This window comes from Salvelinus sp. IW2-2015, linkage group LG4q.1:29 (genome assembly GCF_002910315.2).
Source record: "Salvelinus sp. IW2-2015 linkage group LG4q.1:29, ASM291031v2, whole genome shotgun sequence".
NCBI lineage: Eukaryota > Metazoa > Chordata > Actinopteri > Salmoniformes > Salmonidae > Salvelinus > Salvelinus sp. IW2-2015.
Window position 1 is genome coordinate 47,645,059 of NC_036842.1, and position 16,766 is coordinate 47,661,824.

Sequence of the window (16,766 nt, forward strand, 5' to 3'; positions counted from 1 at the left end):
GAACATCTCAGGATACAGTAAAAAAAAAAACTAAATTACAGCAAAATGAAGGTCCTACCAAAATTCCTGTGTATCCCAATTGCTATGCCTAAAACTTTTTTTAAGGTGCTGGACATAATGATCTCAGAGATAATATGGCATAATAAAAAGCCACGAATCCGTAAAGACATACTAAGAAGAAATAAATAACTAGGGGGTTTGGGGCTCCCTCATTTTCACAAATATCATTGGGTCACAAACATTCATAATATCATGTTTTGGATTCAGTCTCCTGACTCTATAACTCCACAGTGGGCAATCATAGAATCCAAATAATATATGGCCACATCGTTATTAAGAGCTATGGTAGGGCCTCCCCATCAGCTCCATTTGCTACCTTCAGTAAGAATGACCTGCTCAGACAAACTCTGAAGATATGGAATAACCTAAGGTTCACCAAGATGTCAGAGATATTCTTACCTACTGCCCATTAGTTTGTAACCATCTATTTACACCATCCCTTCCAGACAAAGCTTTTGATATATGGAGACAAAATGGTGTGAAATCACTCTAGGACCTCTATAAAGATGACACCTTTGCATCATTTGAATATATTTAAAATACATTCAACATTCCAAATGCCCATTTCTTCAGATACTTACAATCCGGAGATTGGGTCCAAAAAATGACCAATTATTTCACATAGGTACCATCTCACACCATTTTGGATTGTATCAGCTGTGTATTCACTACAACCAATGAGATCCACTTGGGAAGAGGATTTAGGAATTTAAATTTCAACAAATGTTGGGATCAAATAAAAATAAACTTTCCCTTCTATTTCTATATGAACCAGGCATGTTGTTACAGACTTTAAAGTAATTCATAGAAGTCACGACACAAATGCCAAGCTGGCTAAATTCAAATCAAATCAAATCAAATTGTATTAGTCACATGCGCTGAATACAACAGGTGTAGACCTTACAGTGAAATGCTTACTTACAAGCCCCTAAACAACAGTGCAGTTTCAAAAAATACAAATAACAATAAGAGATAAAAGTAACAAGTAATTAAAGAGCAGAAGACAAAAAATTACAATATTTACAGGGGGGTGCCGCTACAGATTCAATGTGCAGGGGCACAGGTTAGTCGAGGTAGTATGTACATGTAGGTAGAGTTAATTAAAGTGACTATGCATAGATGACAACAGAGAGTGGCAGTGGTGGGGAGGGTGGGGGGCAATGTGAATAGTCTGGGTAGCCATTTGACTAGATGTTCAGGAGTCTTATGGCTTGGGGGTCTCTATCTGTTTAGAAGCCTCTTGGACCAAGACTTGGCACTCCGGTACCGCTTGCCGTGTGGTAGCAGGGAGAACAGTCTATGACTAGGGTGGCTGGAGTCTTTGACAATTTTTAGGGCCTTCCTCTGACACCGCCTGGTATAGAGGTCCTGGATGGCAGGAAGCTTGGCCCCAGTGATGTACTGGGCCGTTCGCTCTACCCTCTGTAGTGCCTTGCGGTGGGAGGCCGAGCAGTTGCCGTACCAGGCAGTGATGCAACTAGTCAGGATGCTCTTGGTGGTGCAGCTGTATAACCTTTTGAGGATCTGAGGACCCATGCCAAATCTTTTCAGTCTCCTGAGGGGGAATAGGATTTGTTTCGTCCTCTTCATGACTGTCATGGTGTGCTTGGACCATGTTTGTTTGTTGGTGATGTGGACATGAAGGAACTCTCAACCTGCTCCACTGCAGCCCCGTCGATGAGAATGGGGGCGTGCTTGGTCCTCTTTTTCCTGTAGTCCACAATCATCTTCTTTGTCTTGATCATGTTGACGGAGAGGTAGTTGTCCTGGCACCACACGGCCAGGTCTCTGACCTCCTCCCTATAGGCTGTCTCGTTGTTGTCGGTGATCAGGCCTACCACTGTTGTGTCGTCATCTGCAAATTGAATGATGGTGTTGGAATCGTGCCTGGCTGTGCAGTCATGAGTGAACAGGGAGTACAGGAGGGGGCTGAGCACGCACCCCTGAGGGGCCCCTGTGTTGAGGATCAGTGTGGCGGATGTGTTGTTACCTACCCTTACAACCTGGGGGTGACCCATCAGGAAGTCTATGATCCAGTTGTAGAGGGAGGTGTTTTGTCCCAGGGTCCTTAACTTATTGATGAGCTTTGAGGGCACTATGGTGTTGAACGCTGAGCTGCAGTCAATGAATAGCATTCTCACATAGGTGTTCCTTTTGTCCAGGTGGGAAAGGCCAGTGTGCAGTGCAATAGAGACTGCATCATCTGTGGATCTGTTAGGGCGGTATGCAAATTGGAGAGGGTCTAGGGTTTCTGGGATGATGGTGTTGATGTGAGCCATGACCAGCTTTTCAAAGCACTTCATGGCTTCACGTAGTCATTTAGGCAGGTTACCTTAGTGTTCATGGGCACAGGCACTATTGTGGTCAGCTTAAAACATGTTGGTATTACAGACTCGGACAGGGAGAGGTTGAAAATGTCAGTTAAGACACTTGTTATTTGGTCAACCCATGCTTTGAGTACACTTCCTGGTAATCTGTCTGGCCCTGCGGCCTTGTGACTGTTGACCTGTCTAAAGGTCTTACTCACATCGGCTGCGGAGAGCGTGATCACACAGTCTTCCGGTACAGCTGGTGCTCTCATGCCTGTTTCAGTGTTATTTGCCTCGAAGCGAGCGTAGAAGTAGTTTAGCTCATCTGGTAGGCTTGTGTCACTGGGCAGCTCTCGGCTGTGCTTCCCTTTGTAGTCTGTAATGGTTTGCAGGCCCTGCCACATCCGACGACTGTCAGAGCCGGTGTAGTACGACTCAATCTTAGTCCTGTATTGACGCTTTGCCTGTTTGATGGTTTGTCAGAGGGCATAGCGGGATTTCTAATAAGCTTCCGGGTTAGAGTCCCGCTCCTTGAAAGTGGCAGCTCTAGCCTTTAGATCAGTACGGATGCTGCCTGTAATCCATGGCTTCTGGTTAGGGTATGTACGTATGGTCACTGTTGGGACGACGTCATTGATGCACTTATTGATGAAGCCAATGACAGATGTGGTGTACTCCTGAATGCCATTGGAGGAATCCCGGAACATATTCCAGTCTGTGCTAGCAAAACTGTCCTGTAGCTTCGCATCTGCTTCATCTGACCACTTTTTTATTGATCTAGTCACTGGTGCTTCCTGCTTTAATATTTGCTTGTAAGCAGGAATCAGGAGGATGGAATTCTGGTCAGATTTTCCAAATGGAGGGAGAGCTTTGTATGCATCTAGGTGGTCCAGAGTTCTTTTCCCTCTGGTTACACATTTAACATGCTGATAGAAATTTGGTAAAACTGATTTAAGTCAGTTAAGTTAAAGTCCCCAGCTACTAGGAGAGTCGCCTCTGGGTGAGCGTTTTTTCTTGTTTGCTTATGGCGGAATACAGCTCATTCAATGCTATCTTAGTGCCAGCCACTGACTGTGGTGTTATGTAAACAGCTACAAAGAATATAGATGAAAACTCTCTCGGTTAGTAATGTGGTCTGCAACTTATCATGAGAAACTACCTCAGGTGAGCAATAGCTCGAGACATCCTTAGATATCATGCACCAGCTGTTATTTACAAAAATACGTAGACCGCCGCCCCTTGTCTTACCAGACGCCGCTGTTCTATCCTGCCGGTACATCGTATAACCAGCCAGCTGTATGTTGATATTATCGTCGTTCAGCCACGACTCCGTGAAGCATAAGATGTTACATTTTTTAATGTCATGTTGCAAGTTTAATCTTCCCAATAACTCGTCCATTTTATTGTCCAAAGATTGTATGTTTGCTCGCAGAATTGAGGGGAGTGGGGGTTTATTCAATCGCCTCCGACTCCTCAGAAGGCAGCCCACCCTCCGGCCTCTCTTTCTCCACCTCCTCTTCACGCAGATCACTGGGGTCGGTGCCTGTTCCCAAGGGAGCCGTATATCCTCCGCCTCGGGCTTGTCAGAGTCGTGATAGAAGAAAAAGGATTCTGCTAGTCCGGGGTGAGTAATCGCTGTCCTGATTTTCGGTCATAAGAGACGGTAGCAGCAACATTATGTACAAAAATAGTAAATAAAAAAGTTACAAACAACGCCGATAAACAAACAAAAAACACAATCGGTTTGGGGCATGTAAAACGTCTGCCTTCCGCTCCGGTATTCATACCCCTTGAATTATTTCACATTTTGTTGTGTTACAACCTTAATTCCCCCCTAAAAATATTCTCACGCATCTAAACACAATACCCCATAATGACAAAGTGAAAACTAAATAATAGTTTTCAATAAACTAATTTATTGAAAAAATAAATACAGAAATATCTAATTTATCTCACAGCCGGTTGTGATACAGCGCAGGATCAAACCCAGGTCTGTAGTGACGCCTATATCGCTGCAATGCAGTGCCTTAGACCGCTGCGCCACTTGGGAGGCCAGTGCTTAATATTTTAACTAAATTTGTGAATATATCAGTATACAGTAAAAACAGTGCATTCGGAAAGTATTCAGAGCCCTTGATCTTTTCCACATTTTGTTACATTACAGCCTTATTCTAATATGGATCTACACACAACACCCCATAATGACGAAGACATTTTTATCTCCAAATGTATTATAAATAACAAACGGAGGAAAAAACATATTTTAATAAGTATTGAGACCCTTTACTAAGTACTTTGTTGAAGCACCTTTGGCAGCGAATACAGCCTTGAGTCTTTCTGGGTTTGACGCTACAAGCTTGGCACACCTGTATTTAGGGAGTTTCTCCCATTCTTCTCTACAGATCCTCAAGCTCTATCAGGTTGGATGGGGAGCATTGGTGCTATTTATTTGTATGACATGTTCAATGGAAGCAAAGTTTTAAAACTCTGACGCATTTCGGCTGCATGGCCTACATCTGTACTGTTTTGAACAGCTTTTTCCAATCAACCCTGATTTGAAGAGGGAGTGGTTACAGAATAACAAAGGGTCTGAATACTTATGTAAATAAAGTTTCTGTTTTCTATTTTTTATGAATTAGCAAAAAAATCTGCTTTGTCATTATGGGCTATTGTGTGTAGATTGCTGAGGATAATAAATAAAAAAAATATCATTTTATAATAAGGCTGTAACATAACAAAACGTGGATAAAGTCAAGGGGTCTGAAAAATGTCTTTAGTTACTGTAATATATATATATAAACAGTTGAAGTCGGAAGTTTACATACACCTTAGGCAAATACATTTCACAATTCCTGACATTTAATCCTAGTAACAAATTAGGATCACCATTCCTCCTGACAGAGCTGGTGTAACTGAGTCAGATTTGTAGGCCTCCTTGCTCGCACATGCTTTTTCAGCTCTGCCCACAAATTTTCTGTAGGATTGAGGTCAGGGCTTTGTGATGGCCACTCCAATACCTTGACTGTGTTGTCCTTTTTAAGTCATTTTGCCTCAACTTTGGAAGTATGCTTGGGGTCATTGTCCATTTGGAAGACCCATTTGCAACCAAGCTTTAACTTCCTGACTGATGTCTTGAGATGTTGCTTCAATATATCCACATAATTGCTGCCGCCACCTTTTCCTCCAAACATAACGATGGTCATTATGGCCAAACAGTTCTATTTTTGTTTCATCAGACCAGAGGACATTTCTCCAGAAAGTACGATCTTTGTCTCCATATTCCATATTCTGGCTTTTTTATGGCGGTTTTGGAGCAGTGGCTTCTTCCTTGCTGAGCGGCCTTTCAGGTTATATCGATTTAGGACTCGTTTTACTGTGGATATAGATACTTTTGTACCTGTTCTGGGATTGATTTGCACTTTTCGCACCAAAGTGCGTTCATCTCTAGGAGACAGAACGCAAATTCTTCCTGAGCAGTACGACAGCTGAGTGGTCCCATGATGTTTATACTTGCATACTATTGTTTGTACAGATGAACGTGGTACCTTCGGGCGTTTGGAAATTGCTCCCAACGATGAACCAGACTTGTGGAGGTCTACAATTTATTTTCTGAGGTCTTGGCTGATTTCTTTTGATTTTTCCATGATGTCAAGCAAAGAGGCCCTGAGTTTGAAGGTAGGCCTTGAAATACATCCACAGGTACACCTCCAATTGACTCAAATTATGTCAATTAGCCTATTAGAAGCTTCTAAAGCTATGACAATTTTCTGGAATTTTCCAAGCTGTTTAAAGGCACAGTCAACTTAGTATATGTAAACTTCTGACCCACTGGAATTGTGATACAGTGAATTAGAAGTGAAATAATCTGTCTGTAAACAATTGTTGGAAAAATTACTTTTGTCATGCACAAAGTAGATGTCCTAACCGACTTGCCAAAACTATAGTTTGTTAACAAGAAATTTGTGGAGTGGTTGAAAAATGAGTTTTGATGACTCCAACCTAAGTGTATGTAAACTTCCGACTTCAACTGTACAGTTGTGGCCAAAAGTTTTGAGAATGAAACAAATATAAATTTTCACAAAGTCTGCTGCCTCAGTTTGTATGATGGCCTTTTGCATATACTCCAGAATGTTATGAAGAGTGATCAGGTGAATTGCAATTAATTGCAAAGTCCCTCTTTGCCATGCAAATGAACTGAATCCCCAAAAAACATTTCCGCTGCATTTCAGCCCTGCCACATAAGGACCAGCTTAACAGGTGTGATTGTTGACGAGGACAAGGCTGGAGATCACTCTGTCATGCTTATTGAGTTCGAATAACAGACTGGAATCTTCAAACGGAGAGTGGTGGAATTGGAATCATTGTTCTTCCTCTGTCTACTATGGTTACATGCAAGGAAACACGTGCCGTCATCATTGCTTTGCACAAAAAGGGCTTCACAGGCAAGGATATTGCTGCCAGTAAGATTGCACCTAAATCAATCATTTAACGGATCAAGAACTTGAAGGTGAGCGGTTCAATTGTTGTGAAGAAGGCTTCAGGGTGCCCAAGAACGTCCAGCAAGCACCAGGACCATCTCCTAAAGTTGATTCAGCTGCGGGATTGGGGCACCACCAGTACAGAGCTTGCTCAGGAATGGCAGCAGGCAGGTGTGAGTGCAGCAGGCAGGTGTGAGTGCATCTGCACGCACAGTGAGGCAAAGACTTTTGGAGGATGGCCTGTTGTCTAGAAGGGCAGCAAAGAAGCCACTTCTATCCAGGAAAAACATCAGGGACAGACTGATATTCTGAAAAAGTTACTGCTGAGGACTGGGGTAAAGTCATTTTCTCTGATGAATCCCCTATCCGATTGTTTGGGGCATCCGGAAAAAAGCTTGTCCGGAGAAGACAAGGTGAGCGCTAGCATCAGTCCTGTGTCATGCCAACAGTAAAGCATCCTGAGCATTCATGTGTGGGGTTGCTTCTCAGCCAAGGGAGTGGGCTCACTCACAATTTTGCCTAAGAACACAGCCTTGAATAAAGAATGGTACCAACACATCCTCCGAGAGCAACTTCTCCCAACCATCAAGGAACAGTTTGGTGACGAACAATGCCATTTGCAGCATGATGGAGCACCTTGCCATAAGGCAAAAGTGATAACTAAGTGGCTCGGGGAACATAACATCGATATTTTGGGTCCATGGCCAGGAAACTCCCCAGACCTTAATCCCATTGAGAACTTGTGGTCCATCCTCAAGAGGCGGGTGGACAAACAAAAACCCATAAATTCTGACAAACTCCAAGCATTGATTTTGCAAGAATGAGCTGCCAACAGTCAGGATGTGGCCCAGAAGTTAATTGACAGCATGCCAGGGCGGATTGCAGAGGTCTTGAAAAAGAAAGGTCAACACTTCAAATATTGACATGCAATTGTCAATAAAAGCCTTTGACACTTATGAAATGCTTGTAATTATACTTCAATATTCCATAGTAACATCTGACAAAAAATATCTAAAGACACTGAAGCAGCAGACTTTGTGAACATTTATATTTGTGTCATTCTCAAAACGTTTGGCCACGACTGTATATACAGTAAACTCCAAAAGTGTAAATTATACAATAACTATGATGTTAAAGTACATACTGTCGGCTTTAATTTGAGTGTATTTAGATTTCTTGGTTGTTGAAATTACAGCACTTTTTGTACATACTGTAGTCCCCCCATTTTAGTTGGATGCATTTGCTGTTTGTTTTGGATGTCTTTCACATTATTTTCTGCCAAATAGAAATGAATGGTAAATAATGTATTGTGTCATTTTGAGGGAGGGTGGGTGGGTGAGAGAGATTTGGACACATGGTGTAAAAAAGAAAAATATCCCTCTCTATTACTTGTCACGTCCTGACCATAGTGCTTATGTGTTTTGCTTGTTTTAGTGTTGGTCAGGACGTGAGCTGGGTGGGCATTCTATGTTGTGTGTCTAGTTTGTCTGTTTCTGTGTTCAGCCTAATATGGTTCTCAATCAGAGGCAGCTGTCAATCGTTGTCCCTGATTGAGAATCATATATAGGTGGCTTGTTTTGTGTTGGGGATTGGTGGGTGGTTGTCTCCTGTGTCAGTGTTTGTGCCACACGGGACTGTGACGGTTAGTACGTTTGTTGTTTTGTATTCTTGTCTAGTTTTCATGTCATTAAATTATGGAAACTTACCACGCTGCACATTGGTCCTCCGATCCTTCTCGCCTCTCCTCGTCTGAGGAGGAGGAAGAGCTAGACTGCCATTACATTACTGGTATTTTAGATATTAATGTTCTGCCATAAGTGACTACCCAGCAAACTGGGAACGTTCCCAGAACATTAGCTAAGATCCCCATTAAGTTGTAGTTAGGATTTTATCTCTAATTAGGATAATAACACTAAAATGTTGTGAGCAACAGCTCTGACAACCACGACAGAACATTCCCCAAAAGTTTGTATGTTTATATAAAATTCACCTGATGTTGCAAGAACATTCCCAGAACACATTTTGTCTGTTCCTTAAATGTTCCCAGAATGTTTCATCAGGTTTGGGAACAGTCTGGTGGGAACATTGTGGGGACATCACAAAAGATATGTTCCCAAACACCAAAACTTTCCAGTTGTGCGGATGATTCTACAATGTTTATTTTAGGATGCAAAAAACATTCATCTTATGTTACAAGAACATTCCCAGAACACATTTTGTATGTTCTTTAATTGTTCCCAGAATGTTTCATTAGGTTCTGAAAACATTGTGGGGACATGACAAGAGATACGTTCCCAAAACACCAAAACTGTCCAGTTGTGCTGACATTCAGATAATGTTTGTATCACGGTGCACAAAACATTCCTTTGATGTTGCAAAAATGTTGGCAAAACAGCCTTTCTGAGTTCTTTAATTGTTCCCAGAACATGTAATTAGGTTGTGGGAACAGTGTAGGTACATTTCAAGAAATACTGTAGGTTCCCAAAAAACAAAATATGCTCACTTGTGATGACATTCATACAATGTTTCAGTCAGGTTGCACAGGACATTCCCGTAATGTTGTAAGAATGATGTAAGTCAGTTTTTATGATAACATAATATTCCATTGATGTTCACACAATACACATTTGACCTTGTCTTGGAGGTCCTCAGAACATGAAGTTTTACCTAATATTACCACAACATTGTCAGCATGCAAATTAAAGCAGATTGGAATACATCCCCATTATGTTTACTCTTTAGATGTAATGGCAATTCGCATTTGAGGACTGTATTGTAGGTGATATAGAGACACGTGGTGTTTTAATTTAATTCATAGGACATTTTAACAGCATTTAATCGTACATGCACAACCACATTTTTGACACTTCACATGTTGACAATCTGCACATTATTTCATTCATTATACATTTGAACAGTATGTTATCATAAAACCCAACCATCTTAATTAAAGAACAAAAAATGACATGAATTTTAGTCATTTAGCAGCCTAAGATCACGATGCGCAATGTCAAGCGTCGGCTGGAGTGGTGTAAAGCTTGCCGCCAATGGACTCTAGCCGTGGAAACGCGTTTTCTGGAGTGATGAATCTTACTTCACCATCTGGCAGTTCATGAATCTTGGTTTGGCGGATACAAGGAGAACGCTACCTGCCCCAATGCATAGTGACAACTGTAAAGTCTGGTGGAAAAGGAATAATGGTCTGGGGCTGTTTTTCATGGTTCAGGCTAGGCCCCTTAGTTGCAGTGAAGGGAAATCTTAACGCTACAGCCTTCAATGACATTCTACTTTGTGGTAACAACAGTGTGGAAGGCCCTTTCCTGTTTCAGGAGACAATGCCTCTGTGCACAAAGCGAGGTCCATACAGAAATGGTTGATTGAGATCGTTGTGGAAGAACTTGATTGGCCTGCACAGAGCCCTGACCTCAACCCCATCAAACACCTTAAGGATGAATTGGAACTCCGACTTGCGAGCCAGGCCTAATCGCACAACATCAGTGCCCAACGTCAATAATGCTCTTGTGACTGAATGGAAGCAAGTCCCCGCATCAATGTTCCAACATCTAGTCGAAAGCCTTTCCAGAAGAGTAGAGGTTGTTATAGCAGCAAAGGGAGGAAAAGCAGGTGTCCATTTACTTTTGGTCATGTAGTGTACATTTCAACTGAGCCATTGGCCTACTGAAAGCTTTCACATACAACAATGCTTTATTAGAAATGCATGTCAAGCATCATGTGTCAATTTATATGTTGACTGTCTGGGGTTTGAACCTGCAATTTTTGGTTCGCAAGCTGGAACTTTTATCCTCTGCGCCACCAGGGAAACACTCTTGAGGGGTCTTTTTATAGTATATAGCCATGGCAATATGGTCAATCAGGAATTACATGCTTTCTTTGATATAACTAAACCAGGGAACAACTGATAACTGGGTTATTCCCCATCACTTCACCAATCCTCTTTTTATGCTGCGTGCTTCTGGGCCCATATTTACAAGGTATCCAAGACTCTGAGTGCTGATCTAGGATCACTTCTGCTTTTCTGATCATGAAAATAAGCCAGGGGGGGGAGGGGCCATATCAAACATCTTCATCACATGTGTTGAAAGTCTTATTAAATGTGATTTTTGTTGGATAGAGCTTCCTTTAAATAACCTGTATTTGTGTGTTTTCATATGCTTCTTAAATACAGACTCAGAACCTTTTCAATTTCAAAATCACTTCAACACCTGATGAAGAAAAAGTATAATAAAATACAGTGTTACAAGTACACAGCATATGAAGAGAATGGAAATATTTTAATAACGGTTCTGTTTTGTGTCGTGATTGACCATATTTGACTGAACAACAAAAAAACTAAAATCCCAGGTGTGCAGCTATCACCTGGTGGAGCAGAGGGATAATGATCTACCTCTGGAGCTAAACAATACAGGTTCAAACCCCCACATGTACCAGTTGTGAACATATGTGAAAAAATAAAATATATGTTTCAATAAAGAAATGCTCTTCAAAGGTTCTGTGAATTTATAAATGTGCAGATGATGTTAAAATGGCTTCTGTCTTAATATCATCTATAATAGAGCCCTCAAATGCCAATAAATCTACAGAGAAAACATAATGGAGATGTATTCCAAATTGAGTGCTGAAAATGTTGTGGTAATATTAGGTAAAAGATGTCCTAAACATTCTTGAAATGTTCTGAGAGCCTCAAAGACAAGGTCAAATGTATATTGTGTTAACATCATATAAACAGACTTATTTAATTCTTACAACATTAAGGGAAAGTCCTGTACATCCTGACATAAACATTGTATGAATTTCATCACAACTGAGCATATTTTGTGTTTTGGGAACCTATCTCTTGTAATGAACCCATACTGTTCCCACAACCTAATTAAATGTTCTGGGAATGTTTAAAGAATTTAGAAAGACTGTTCTGCCAGCATTCTTGAGACATCAAAGGAATGCTTTGTGCATCCTGATGCAAACCTTACCTGAATGTCAGCACAATTGGACAGTTTCAGTGTTTTTGGAACACTAAAATGTGTCATGTCGACACAATGTTCCCACCAGACTGTTCCCACAACCTAATTAAACATTGTGAGAACCTTTAAAGAACTGAGAAAAAAAGATTTCTGGGAACTATATATTTTTTGCTCGTTAAAAGAAAAGTTTTTTTGTGTTTTGGGGAAATTATTTTTGTGATGTCCCCACATTGTTCTCATCAGACTCTACCCACAACATCAGGCGGATGTTTTATACAAACATTCTACAATCATCACTACGACTAGACAGTTTTTGTGTTGTGAGTACATTTTCCGCGACCTAACGAATGTTCTGGGAACCTTCACAGAACCATTTTTGGTGTGCTGGATATCCTTTTTTTTATGTTGACATTGTACATTGTTTATGTATGTACATACACTACCGTTCAAACATTTGGAAATAAAATAACATCAAATTGATCAGAAATACAGTGACGACATTGTTAATGTTGCAAATAACTATTGTAGCTGGAAACGGCTGATTTTTTTATGGAATATCTACATAGGCGTACAGAGGCCCATTATCAGAAACCATCCCTCTTGTGTTCCAATGGCACGTTGTATTAGCTAATCCAAGTTTATCATTTTAAAAGGTTATTGATCATTAGAAAACCCTTTTGCAATTATATTAGCACAGCTGAAAACTGTTGTCCTGATTAAAGAAGCAATATAAATGGCCTTCTGTAGACTAGTTGAGTATCTGGAGCATCAGCATTTGTGGGTTCGATTACAGACTCAAAATGGCCAGAAACAAATAACTTTCTTTTGAAACTTGTCAGTCTATTCTTGTTCTGAGAAATGAAGGCTATTCCATGCGAGAAATTGACAAGAAACTGAAGGTCTCATACAACGCTGTGTACCACTAACCAGAATAGAAAGAGGAGTGGGAGGCCCCGGTGCACAACTGAGCAAGACGACAAGTACATTAGAGTGTCTAGTTTAAGAAACAGACGCCTCACAAGTCCTGAACTGGCAGCTTCATTAAATAGTACCCGCAAAACACCAGTCTCAACGTCAACCGTGAAGAGGTGACTCTGGGATGCTGGCCTTCTAGGCAGCATCCCGTAAGGCCTTTCTTGCCTTATGCTGGGCATCATTCACAAGCTATAATATATAATTCACATGGCTAATATTTTCACCCATCAGACTTTTCTTGATTTCATTTTCTTTACATATACTAAATAATATGTGTAAAATTTGTTTTGATTTTAGAATGGTCCATTATCATGCACCTGTCTCAAAACAGGGGCGGGTGAAAAAATACATGTCATCTATGCACTGAAATAGTGAATGGAGGACGCTTTTCCAGTGGTTCATTTTCATGCCAACCAGGTAGGCTATACTCCTGTTGTAAAGAGAAGCAATGTGCTTAATATTAGGAGAGTTTAGAAATAAATATAGTAGGCCTAGCCTATAGAAAGCTGATGGGAGTGCTGAGTACCATGCAGTTAGCAAGTTCGGTGTGTGTGTGTGTGTGTGTGTGTGTGTGTGTGTGTGTGTGTGTGTGTGTGTGTGTACTTGCGTGCATACATGTCCGTGTATCTGTAATTTTCTAACGTCTAACAATCACAATACAGTAGCTCTCACTCACAGATGGATGTTCTTCTCCAGTATGTATGATGTAAAACTGTAAAAATGATGGCAGCCCTTACCATGTTAGTTTATGGAGAACTTACAGTACATTGACTCTGAGAGACTGAGGATGTGATGAAAGAGAGGGAGGGAGACTTGAGTAATGACAGTGAGATAATGGTTTTCTGTGGCCATTGCTGCACTGTGGCTTTTCCCAAAGCTGGAATGTTGTTTACAGGGGTCAGGCAGCATCCCAGGAATGCGGACTCAGTGTTCTGAGGAAATGGCTGTTGTTTCAAGAAGGAACTCTTGCCTGGCTCCTGACCCACGGATAAGTGTGAGCGGGACGGACTTGAATCCCGTAGCGAAGAGTCGTGAATGAGGACCCATATCTTGCGTGGTTAGTAACTTCTTGTGGCTGCAGGGGCAGTATTGAGTAGCTTGGATGAAAGGTGCACAGAGGTGCCCAGAGTAAACGGCCTGCTCCTCAGTCATAGTTGCTAATATATGCATATTATTATTAGTATTGGATAGAAAACACTCTGACGTTTCTAAAACTGTTTTATGAATTATGAATTATGTCTGTGAGTATAACAGAACTCATATGGCAGGCAAAAACCTGAGAAGAAATCCGAACAGGAAGTGGAAATTCTGAGGCTGGTCGATTTTCAACCAAGATCCCATTGAAATCACAGCGAGATATGAATGAGTTTGCACTTCCTACGGCTTCCACTAGATGTCAACAGTCTGTAGAACATTGTCTGATGCCTCTACTGTGAAGGGTTGCCGAATGAGAGGGGAATTAGTCAGGTCTGCCATGACCCGACCATTCTTTGACCATGCGCGTTCACATGAGAGKGATCTCTGTTCCGTYGCTYATCTGAAGTCRATGTAATTCTCCKGTKGGAACGTTAWTCAAGATTTATGTTAACAACATTCTAAAGATTGATTCAATACATCGTTTGACATGTTTCTACTGACTGTTACTGAACTTTTGGACATTTCGTCAGCTTTTAGGGAACGCGCTTCGTGACTTTGGAATTGTTTACCAAACGCGCTAACAAAAGTAGCTAATTGGACATAAATAACGGACATTATCGAACAAATCAAGCATTTATTGTGGACCTGGGATTCCTGGGAGTGCATTCTGATGAAGATCATCAAAGGTAAGGGAATATTTATCATGTCATTTCTGGTTTCTGTTGACTCCAACATGGCGGCTAATTTGACTATTGTTCTGAGCGCCGTCTCAGATTATTGCATGATTTGCTTTTTCCGTAAAGTTTTTTTGAAATCTGACACAGCGGTTGCATTAAGGAGAGGTATATCTATAATTCCATGTGTATAACTTGTATTATCATCTACATTTATGATGAGTATTTCTGTTGAATCGATGTGGCTATGCAAAATCACTGGATGTTTTTGGAACTAGTGAACGTAACACGCCAATGTAAACTCAGATTTTCATGGGGGATACTCGCCGCAGATGGCCTGGCTGGCCACAACCCCAGCAGACCCTGGGACCAGGGCGTGTGTTCCGTGCCGCCTGTAGCGACACAGCACGAATGAGTTCTGTCATTTCAGCCACACATGCAGGCTTTTCCGGCTCCGGGCTGCTCTGCACCCCAGCTCGCACAGAGGGTCTGTCTCCCTGCACCCCCACCAAAGCCCCAGCTGAAGCCCCAGCCCACACCAGCTCCCTCTCCAAAGCCATCTCCAAGGCTATCTGCAATGACTCAGGATGAGCCAGCTGGGTCTGTATGCGCAGCTCCGTAGGATAGAGTGCTTGTATGAACTGGTCCCGTGCTAGCTCACTCTGCACGGAGGGGGGCATGTGAGCATATGCCCGCCGAGAGAGGCTCTCAATGTCATTAGCTAGCACCCGTAGAGGCTCTCCAGGCTGCCTGCGTCTATTACTCAGTTCGGAGCACAGTAGCCCGGGCTGTACACACTGTCCATAGCGCCTCCTCAGTGCTCCCACTAAAGCACCATAATCACGTCTGTCCTCGGGGCTAATCAATATCAAACAGGCCAGAGCTTCATCMGTGAGGCATAAAGCCAACTGCAGTGCCCTATCTTCATTCGACCACCCCCTAAAATGAGCTAACAGTTCAAACTGAGCATGAAAAGCTTCCCAATCCGCCTTAGGGGAATACTTCTGGGTCTTAACAGATACGGACGCAGCCGGGAACTGGGCGCCGCCATGTTTGTTTACATCCTGAGCCCCAGATTCCTCGTCCCGCCGCGTCGACGTCACCCCTTCGGTCCGACCACCAGAATCCGCGCGAAGCACAGTCGACGAAGGACTCATGCCCGCTTCAGGCGCCATCACTCTAACGTCCTCCCTCAAGCGGCCTCTGGGCTCCGACGCCCTGGCGATCTCCTCAGTCAGATACCAGTGAACACTGGTAAGTACAACACAACCCACTAATAGCCTACGACATAACACACCGCTGTCTGTGCGGGTCGCTACACTAATAATTGTTTCAGCTGATTTTTCTTTTAAAGAATCCCCAAGCTTGTCTCGACAAAATACTGCACTATTTCACTTTTTCCTTGTGATATGAATCACTGCAAGTTTGCAGTGGCAAGATAGCATTGAAATGTACAGTTGAGGATATTCTTGTAAAAGCAGAGAAAAGTTGGCTGCCTATGGTTTTCTAATGGAAAGGGAGGTGCTAACTTTCCTATTCCATCTTTGGTTCTTTCTTGTCTTTCCTTGTTTCCCCACATCATCTCTCCCTTCCTGCTTTCCTGCTTCTCAAAATACGCTGGAGAAGATACAGGGTCCCTCCCCCTTGACCTTGAAGGAAAGAGGATGGACAGAAAGACACATTGGGAAACAGCCTTTCTCTTGAAACAACCAAGAACAACAACTGTGTCAGTACGGATCTGTGTGTAAGTATGTGTGTTTATCTGCAACAGGACAGCAGAGGGTCTCTGCATTTTCTTTAAACAACAACATTTGATTAATGTATTGTCCTGTCCTTACCGGACACCAGTGATGACATCAGCGAGGGATGAGGACGAGGCCCTCGGGAGATGATTAACTTGTCAGGATTTCGTCTTGAGAAACACCATACGAAGCAGACGTAGCCTATAACTGGGACTTTCCATAAGAATGTCGAAGCTCCAAGAGTCAAACCCACTGGAATTTTACTCCGTTGTATCCAGGCAGAGGAAAGGAGCTTGGCGTTGGGCTGGGATTGAGCGATTGGCCTCGACGCCTGCTTATGATGGGCAGAGAAGTGCCACACCTAACTGGGCAAAAGCCCCTCACAACCACCCCCAGCACGTCAATGTGTTCC